Here is a 9,393-nt window from a genome sequence, read left to right as displayed (position 1 = left end):
TTTTCCAAGTGCATCTAATTGCCCACTTTATCACAGGCACTATCAGGTAAATGGCATTTCACCTCCGCTGGGCCTGCCTAAGGTTGACACCCAGGACTTGTCAGGCAATGGATCACAGAGCCAGTGTGGGGCCCCTTGCACTGCATTCCTGCATGAGGGTGACAGTAAATTATGACATCTGCCAGGAAGATCGGAACATGGCTGTGCTACCGGATGCATCTAAGCTACACAACCAGGAAGGCTTTTAGGATGTAATTGGAAATGCATCTGAGAGCTCTTAAAGGGACAAAGAGCCTCTTTCTCTGGCAACAGTGGATCAGAGATAAACCCTGGACATTTGCTTTTCTCTTTGATGACATTTAATGACCTATTTTTATGTTTGCATACATAATGCTACCTGGCAATTATAAAGTGCCCCAGAATTCAAATTGTGCTTCTGTCCATCCTCTCCAGACCCTTAAAGACACTCGAACAGAAAAGTTCATCATGCCCGTAAGTTTAGGATAAAGAAACTGTGGTGGAGCCATGCTAGGTGACTTGGCTTGGGTCAAAAGAAATTGATAGAAAGTGTGCCATTGCAGAGGTCTCAAATGTAGGTCTTCAAACCCCTCAAAACAGCCTTCTTCAGTTTATCAAGACATTTTCTACCTTCTTCCTTTCTAAAAGTCTTTTTGTTAATTGTAACTTTAGAAGTACGGGTTATATATTTGTGCACGTATGCCTTTTAAACTTAAATTTTTACAGGACTAACACTGAAATGTGATATCGAAAAAGACAAAACAGACAGAAACAAAACACCAAAACCAAAATGGAAAAAAAAAATCATCTCTTAACTAATTAAACTAGATTTTTTAAAAGGAGCTCATGAGAAGAATAAATGAGGATAAATGACGGAAGCATGAAATTATGAATGCAAACAATAATTTATTAAAATTTTCAGTGGAATAAGTTGATGTTACAGACAAATTCTACACAAGATGGGAAGGGTAAAGATGTGACTTGAGACATTTTGGGACTTGGGAACTTCTTTGAGTTTGCATCAAAGACTTAAGGAGGCAGCAGAGCGAAGAATCTAAGCCTGACATCATTTGAGATACAGTGCAGAAGACGTTTTTCATTTCAGTGAATTTTTATAAGACAAATACCCAGCTCTTAAACATACAAATAAAAAAGGAGGTGGTTATAAGTGTAGATACCATAAATGCTGATCTAAAATGGTGACTATATACAAATTGTCCATTAGCATCCCTGCTTGTAAATGAGAGACTTTTGCCTTATCAAGGCTACACAGAAATTTTATGGTGCAAAGAGACCAAGATTTGGTTTGATTCTCAACATGGTGACTTATTTTGTGATGACCCTGTGCAAGTCCTATAACTTCTCTGTGCTGAATTCTCTGATATTAAAATATAAGTGGGAATATCTAGTTTGTGGGGCAATAATGATTAAATGAAAAATTGGGTGTAAGAGCACTTTGTAAACTAATAAAATGCTATTATTTTCATCTGAAAAGAACCTAGTATTTATTGAAAGTTATGCTATACCCTTCAGGATTGAAAGAAAAACGTCAGTACTGATTTTATTCCACATTAAGTCACCATTTATTGGGTACTTGGCATATGCAAGGTTCTGGTGCCCTCTAAATAGAATATGACATGGTTATGAATACTAGAATGTTAAATTCGTCTAGGTCAAAACTACCATATATGTATGTATGCATTTCCATTCCTTTCTTCCAACGTTTATTGAATAATTTATTAAATAAATTTATTTAATAAATAAATAAATTCCCAGTCCACAAACTGCCTTAAGAAATTTACAGTGGCTGATGTGTGTATGCATATGTGCACATATGCACAAATAAGCAGATATTACATTGTGACATGTATTATGACAAAATAACCTTATGAGTCTGTCTTATGATAAAATTTTCTGGAAGGAAGTTTCCAAAAAGTTTAATATACACACTTAGTTCTACACCTGGAACTATTTATACATAAATACCATTTTTTTAATAATAATAGTTCAACATATGATGGCTGGGATAATGTTTTTGCTCACTGTAGTTTTTGGCAATATCAGAGGTAAGTAAAGAGATGGATAACTTAAGTGACCAGGAAATGAAAAGCTGACATGTCATCATAAGCAGGAATGACTGGTAGAATGAGGCTGGTTCGCCATAATTAGAAGCAGTAAAATTCTAGAAAAAAATATGAATGGATGTGGCATCTTCTTCTTTTTTTTTTTTTTTTAATTTTTTTTTTCAACGTTTATTTATTTTTGGGACAGAGAGAGACAGAGCATGAACGGGGGAGGGGCAGAGAGAGAGGGAGACACAGAATCGGAAACAGGCTCCAGGCTCCGAGCCATCAGCCCAGAGCCTGACGCGGGGCTCGAACTCACAGACCGTGAGATCGTGACCTGGCTGAAGTCGGACGCTTAGCCGACTGCGCCACCCAGGCGCCCCGGATGTGGCATCTTCTAACCTTCTTACGTCACAGTCAATATTTCAAAAACACTAATACTACCTATACTCAAATGCCTGGTGGATGTATTGAAGTAAAGAGATATTTTGGCTTTTTTGTTTGCTTGTTTGTTTTTAATGATTCAGTGGTTTCCTTGACATTCACTCTCAAGTTTGAATTCTGAAGTAAGTAACTGAAACCTCCTTTTTTCTCTCTTCTATTAGTTAAACCTTTCCAGAAAGAGATGTTATCATTGTTTCTGACATAGACAGAAACTACATAATAAATATAATTTGTGTAAATCAAGTAAAAGATAGTTATAAATATATTTAATAAGTAATCTGTTTTGTACTTTATTATAAACATTCATTTGTTTGAAATTTTACTAAATAATTACTTGTCTGCATTCTTAAGATACATCATGGGCATTATTTTCATGTTAAACATGGGCTTCCCTAAAAAATCCTGTGAATCCTGTCATTTAGGAGCCTGGAATTTCATTGCCAACATTCCACTCCAGTCCACAACTGCTGATGTCCTTCATTACAGTTGTTAACACATCACGAAAAACACAATAACATAACCAGAATGGACTCTTCAGTTTTTCAAGTGGTTTAAAAAACATTGTCCTTTGATTCTTTTATGAGGATTCCATAATTTCTTGGGGTTTTCCAGCTGCTTTTTGATCACTGGTCCTGCCAGCCTCTCTTCCCAGACAAAAACTGGGACACTTGATGGTGGTTGTGGTGAATTAATAAGGAGAAAAAATAAACTGAAGGCCCTTTTCCCATGTGTTTTTTTTAACTTTGCAAATCTGTTCACTGTACAGTTAATTTGGAGCTTGCAATGCAGGAACTCTGTCTGGCTCTTCTAATTCATCATTCCCTTCTGATGTTATTTCATCCTTAGAGAGTCCACAAGTGGAACTCACAGCAGGCAAATGAATAGATGGTCCTCTCTCCAGGTTCCCACATTCTTCTAGGACATCTGGGTAGCTGGATGCAAAGGCAAAGCAAAACTTTCTAGGATTTCTACCATCCAATCCCATAGGTTTGATATCTAAATTAGTGGTAGGCAAACATTTTCTGTAAATAGCCAGATAGTATATGTTTTTGGTTTTGCAGGCCATATGGTCTCTGTCACAATTACTCAACTCTGCGGTCATAGCATGAAAGCAGCCATAGATAATACATCAACGAATATATGTGGCTGTGTTCCAATAAAGCTTTATTTATGGACACTACAAATTGAGTTTCCTATAATTTCATGTGTCTTAAAATATTCTTCTTGTGTTGATTTTTTTCCCAACAATTTAAGTCTGTGAAAGCGTTCATAGCTTGTGGGGCCATGCAAAACAGACAGTGGCTAAATCTGGCCCACATGCAGTAGTGTGCTAACCCCTGATTTAAATTATCAGTTCTTCAAATTTATGTCTCAAGCCAGTGCTTACCTTTTGGATCTCACAGTTCATATCTCTACGTATCTGTCCCTCGAACACCTTCAGCGCCCAGAATGGAAATTGTGATTCTCTTCTCCCATTGCTTTGTTTGCCCAGGTTTTATCCATCTGAGAAAAATAATTTCACACCTACAGCTAGAAAACTGCTAACCATTCTTGAGTTTTCTTTTATTGTACTCCATATCCAGTCCATCACTAAATTCTGTGCATTGTACTTCCACAACTGACCTCAGATCTGCTTGACTCTCTCCTTGTGCTCCAAGCTACTCCCTCCTATTAACTGGATTCCTTTAATAACTCCCTTATTGAAATCTCTCCTTCTCTGTCTTTCCTGTTAGCTAAGTCATTGGAAAATGAGTTGTTTTCACTGTTTCTGAGGTGTATAGAAATTGTGTCATCAATACTGACAGTATGTTAGGCAAATTAGAAGTGTCTACATCTCCCTTCTCTCAGTGCATTTTGCTGTACAAAATCTGAAGTGAGCTTGCTAAATCATTAGTCATGAAATCACTATGATGGCTGTCCTTTTCTCTGAAAAATAATCCACACTTCTAATTGAATTCTTCAAGGTTCTACCTGAGACAGATTCTACTTTCTCCTCCATCTCTTTACCACCTCTGATCAATCTCACCCTTGTTCACTCAGCACACTGGCCTTCTTTCTGATCCTGTCCTTTCCTGGCTCCACACTTTTTCCTCACTCTTCTCTCTAAGGTAATTTTTTCCTAGTTCTTTGCTTGGCTGGCTTACCTTCATCCTTTAAGTTACAACTTAATTATTACTTCTCCAACTGTCCACTTCACCCAAAGTAGGCATCTCCATCTTCTTAGCCTTGATGACTTTCTTTATAGCCTATATCCCAGTATTTAACAGTTTTGATTGTCCTTTTTAAAAAAAAAAAAAACAGTTCACTGTCTGTCTTCCATATAGAATGTAAGTGATATAAGGGTAGATACTTATCTATGGGGTTCACTATATCCAAAGGCTCAGTCAAGTACATAGCAGCTGCTAAATAAATGACTTAGTAAATGAATCTGTCAATTTAAACCTGTAGCATCACTGTTAGGTGTATGTCAAAAAGGTTTTTTTATGTTTTATTTTAGGGAGAGAGAGCACGAGTGGGGGAGAGGGGTGAGGGGAGAGATAGAGAATATCAATCTAAGCAGGCTCCATGCTCAGCACAGAGCCTGATGCAGGGCTCAATCCCACAATCCTGGGATCATAACCTGAGCTGAAATTAAGGGTCGGATGCTCAACTGACTGAGTCACCCAGGCGCCCCAAGTGTATGCCAGTTTTTAGTTGATATATAAGTGACATTTGGAGAAATGGATCATGGCATGTTTTCATTTTATTTTTAAAGGTTTTATGCATTTTTCAATTTATCTACCAAAAAAATGAGTACTTTTGTTAGTAGAAGCAACAGAAATGAAAATATTAAATGGAAATCCCATCCTGCTAAATTTTTTGTCTGTAGTTATCTAATTCATGTTCTTGAAATCTGCATAGTTACACTGGAACATAGAAAATATTCAATGTCTAAGGTAAGTAGAGAAGAGTAGTACACTACCAGGAGGCTGTCATAGAAAAACCATTAAGGATCAATTTATCCCTCAAGTGGAGCTCTGGGGAAGACATGGGAGGACTTTGGTTGAGTAACTACGTCTTCTCTGTTGAATCACATCTCTCTCTGATTCTAACTGCTTTTTCAAAAACATCATTTATTTTTTTTTTCAACGTTTTTATTTATTTTTGGGACAGAGAGAGACAGAGCATGAACGGGGGAGGGGCAGAGAGAGAGGGAGACACAGAATCGGAAACAGGCTCCAGGCTCTGAGCCATCAGCCCAGAGCCCGACGTGGGGCTCGAACTCACGGACCGCGAGATCGTGACCTGGCTGAAGTTGGACGCTTAACCGAATGCGCCACCCAGGCGCCCCACAAAAACATCATTTAATTTGAAGGATGATTAAGAAGTGATTTTTAAAAATGTGCATGGATAGGGGCTATGGCATTGGTTGAAATACTGTGTCTTTGTGGCCTATATAATGTGAACCTCTGAGCCCCGATTTCCTTCTCAGAGTCCAAGGATAATTTCTCATTATACTCTTATTTTGAAGACTTGGAATATATTTGTAAGCACCTGGCATGAAATACGACACAGACAAGGTATATATAAAAATAAAGTCTCAGTTTGTGTGTCATAAATACTAGATTTTAAAGGAGCAAGCTCCATGAAATGGAGATGTCTTGTATGTTTGTAATAAAAAGAAAAAGAAATTTGGCCTGGGGAGGATTTGGGCTATTGTAAGTTCCTGAGATAATTTTTTTTCCCACTATGTTCAGAATCCTTACAGATATATAAGATAGTATTTACCACATTATGCTGCAATAACCAACAGCTTCTGAAATCCAGCAACAAAAGTTTATAAATGTTTATTTCCTGTTTATTTTATATTTAGGTTGTGGTAGCTGCACATTAACTGTGACCCTGCTCCACATACATTCTTCATCCCAGAACCTAAGGAGAAGAAGCAGCCTTTCCTTGCTACATATCTTTCTCATTACAGAAGAAAATGAAGACGGTTGAATCGTACATGACTCAAAACTTCAGACATGGTATGTGTTACTTCGCTCACATTCCACTGATGAAAGCAAGTCACACAGGCAGAGTGGTATCACTGAGCCAGGGAAGTCGTTCCTCCAAGGGAAGTCCCTGAAGTTCACATGGCAACACATAAGAGATTTATGATTCTCCTACAAGAGGGGGCTGAATAATTGGTTATAATAAAACAATAGACTTCCCCCCCCCCTAAAATTTAAAGGAAAAAAATAATTAGAATGCCCTCTAGAGTTGGGTGGACATATTTCCTCCACCTGAAATAAAACATTGCTTTGTGGAGCCAATGGGATATTTAGCATAATAGAAAATGCTGATTTTTTAAAAGAGCAAATGAAATGGCACAGTCTAAGAATACAGTTTCCAGTGACTGATATGGCCTTAGCATGACTGGTCAAATAGGTGGATTTAATGTTAGATGGACAGATCTGGGCAATACTGATTATCACTCTCCCAGGGCAGCAGGCAAATTCACAGAACCACAGTAAGGATGATTGCATTGACCTCAGACTAAAGGATTTACAGTCTCCCTTAGTCCAACTACAATATATTGATTAAATACTCTGCCAGAGTTTATTAGATTCAGGCTACCCCGAGTTGTCTGTATTATTAGCGAGCAGACTGAATATTCTACTTATATACTCAGTCATCAGTAAACAATGGGAAACCCTCTTCCCCCCTCCCCATATTGTTTTTCCACCATAAAAATAACATATTTCAGCTCTCCAAGAAACTAGCACTTTCATTCTCATTTTTAAATTGAGAAACTGATATTCAGGGAGTGAGTCTTGTCCTCCGACTCTCAGCTGGTAAGAGAAAGACCAGGAAGGTGCCCTGGATTCTTCATGAAGACCAGTGTACTAGTATGGCTTAGCATTTGAGTTTCCATGTAATTCCACAGTGGTGGAAACCTAAACAGTTTTATTATGAAGAATTAACAGATTTTTGCACAGAGAAGAATTAATAAAATAGTTTCTTCCTTCCAGAGCTTAACACACTCATTTATAATTGTTTTTGTTGTTGATATGGTTTGTTTTTTATTTTTAATTTTTTTAAATGTTTATTTTTAAGAGAGAGAGAGACAGAGTGCAAGGTGGGGGGGGGCAGTGCAGAAAGAGAGGGAGACACAGAATCTGAAGCAGGCTCCAGGCTCAGAGCTGTCAGCACAGAGCCCGATACGGGGCTTGAACCCACAGATTGAACCAAAGTTGGAAGCTTAACCAACTGAGGCACCCAGGCACCCCTATGTTGTTTGTTTTTTAAAAAATACTTCCACTTGTGTGGATAATGCAGTCACTTTAGGCCGAGCTGGTTCAAACCCTTAATTAAAAATGGGCAATTATTAAAATGACAATTGAAACCTAACTGACTTCTTAATCAAGTTTAATAGTAGTTTACAAAGCAAATTAATGATTTTCTTCAGTAAAAACATTTGAATCAGTTGTGCACATGGATACAATGGTAAAATTCATTTTATGTAGAAGTATGTATTTTTAGGCTTGAACAACCAGAAAAGCAGGAGAATACATGTGGGGTATTTGTCTTTTTATGCATACAGAAAAAAAAATAGCAAGGATTATATCTGAAAACTAAAGGTCTCTCTCCCTTGTTTTTAGCAACCCAGTTAACTTTGCTAGAGTCACTCATTTCTCATGTAGACTTCCGGACATAAGCCTATACATCAGTGTTAACTATTGCTGTGATACCTGCTGAAGAGTGCTAAAAGAGGGTAGGGATTAGGCAAGCATTTCAATTTTTCCAAATGTTGCCATCAAGGGCTGGGAAACAGGGGAGCATGAATAAAAGAAAAAGACCTAAGAAACAGAGCAGTGTTCTGAAGCATTTCTATGCCATTCTGGGTCTCTTGTCACATTATTTGGTATTTTCATTGGGCTCAAAAAAATTGGGGGCAAAATATTTCTTTTCCAAAATGTTACGGAGCTACAGATTTAAAAAGGGGAGCCAATAGTATCCATGGAGAGAACAAGGAATATGTAAGGCTACCTTTCTGTTGAGAATTGAGAATAAGATTTTAAAAAGAAAGAAAAGGCTACTTTCATTCTCAGAGGGCTCGTCTCTGAGATGAGTAGAGATGAATTTAAGCTTATCCATTCTTTCATAGAAGGAATATTTATTGAACACCTAATATGTGTCTGATGCTGATGACGTGAAAGTAAGCAACATAAATATGACTCCTATGGCCTTAGATATTCCCCAGATTCAATTAGTCAACAGCCACATGATGAATAGCCCATTTGCTGAAAGCCTACTGAAACACTATCTTGCAAAAAGACCATTCATTCAAATTATACATTCATCAAAAATTACTTTTAATTAACAATTGCTATGTAGAATGTGATAGATTATGAAAATGACAACCAGGAAAATGTAAATAAAAATAACAATGAGATAGCACTACACGTTTATTTGAATGCTGGCAAGATTCTGAAGCGAACAGAACTCTCATTCATTGGTGATGTGATGCAAAGTGATACAACTTTGGCAGTTTCTTCCAAAGCTAAATACACTTTCCTGTCTTCTTGATGTGGGACCTAGTTATGTGACTTGCTTTCTTCAATGGAATGTAAACTTTCATAATGTATAAACAGAAGTATTAGGCTATAAGGTCGGCTTTAATTCTCTTTACTTTCTCTGAGCATGGCACAGCTGAAAAGGTCTTCTCCTTCAGCCTTGGTTCCAGAGTGAGAAGACAGAGGAGAGCAATATTAAATCAGCTGACATAAAATACGAGCAAGGCATAAAAATGTCTATGATTGTAAGCCACTGAATTATGGGGAGTATTTGTTACCTCAGCAATGCTGACTGATACAACCTTCCATCTGCATATAAAATA

General features: G+C 37.5%; 1 long non-coding RNA gene across 1 annotated transcript in view; it reads left to right on the top strand.

The window, feature by feature from the left end:
• The first annotated feature begins 5,933 nt into the window (after positions 1-5,933).
• LOC123580512 overlaps positions 5,934-9,393 on the top strand; it is a 58,535-nt gene continuing 55,075 nt past the window's right edge. Inside the window, exon 1 of the long non-coding RNA XR_006703337.1 lies at positions 5,934-6,538. This is a non-coding gene — a long non-coding RNA (uncharacterized LOC123580512). The remainder of the gene's footprint in view (positions 6,539-9,393) is intronic.

This window comes from Leopardus geoffroyi, chromosome A3, assembly GCF_018350155.1.
Source record: "Leopardus geoffroyi isolate Oge1 chromosome A3, O.geoffroyi_Oge1_pat1.0, whole genome shotgun sequence".
NCBI classification, from domain to species: Eukaryota; Metazoa; Chordata; class Mammalia; order Carnivora; family Felidae; genus Leopardus; species Leopardus geoffroyi.
Note: the sequence above shows the minus strand (reverse complement) of the source record. Positions and strands in the feature narration are given on the sequence as shown.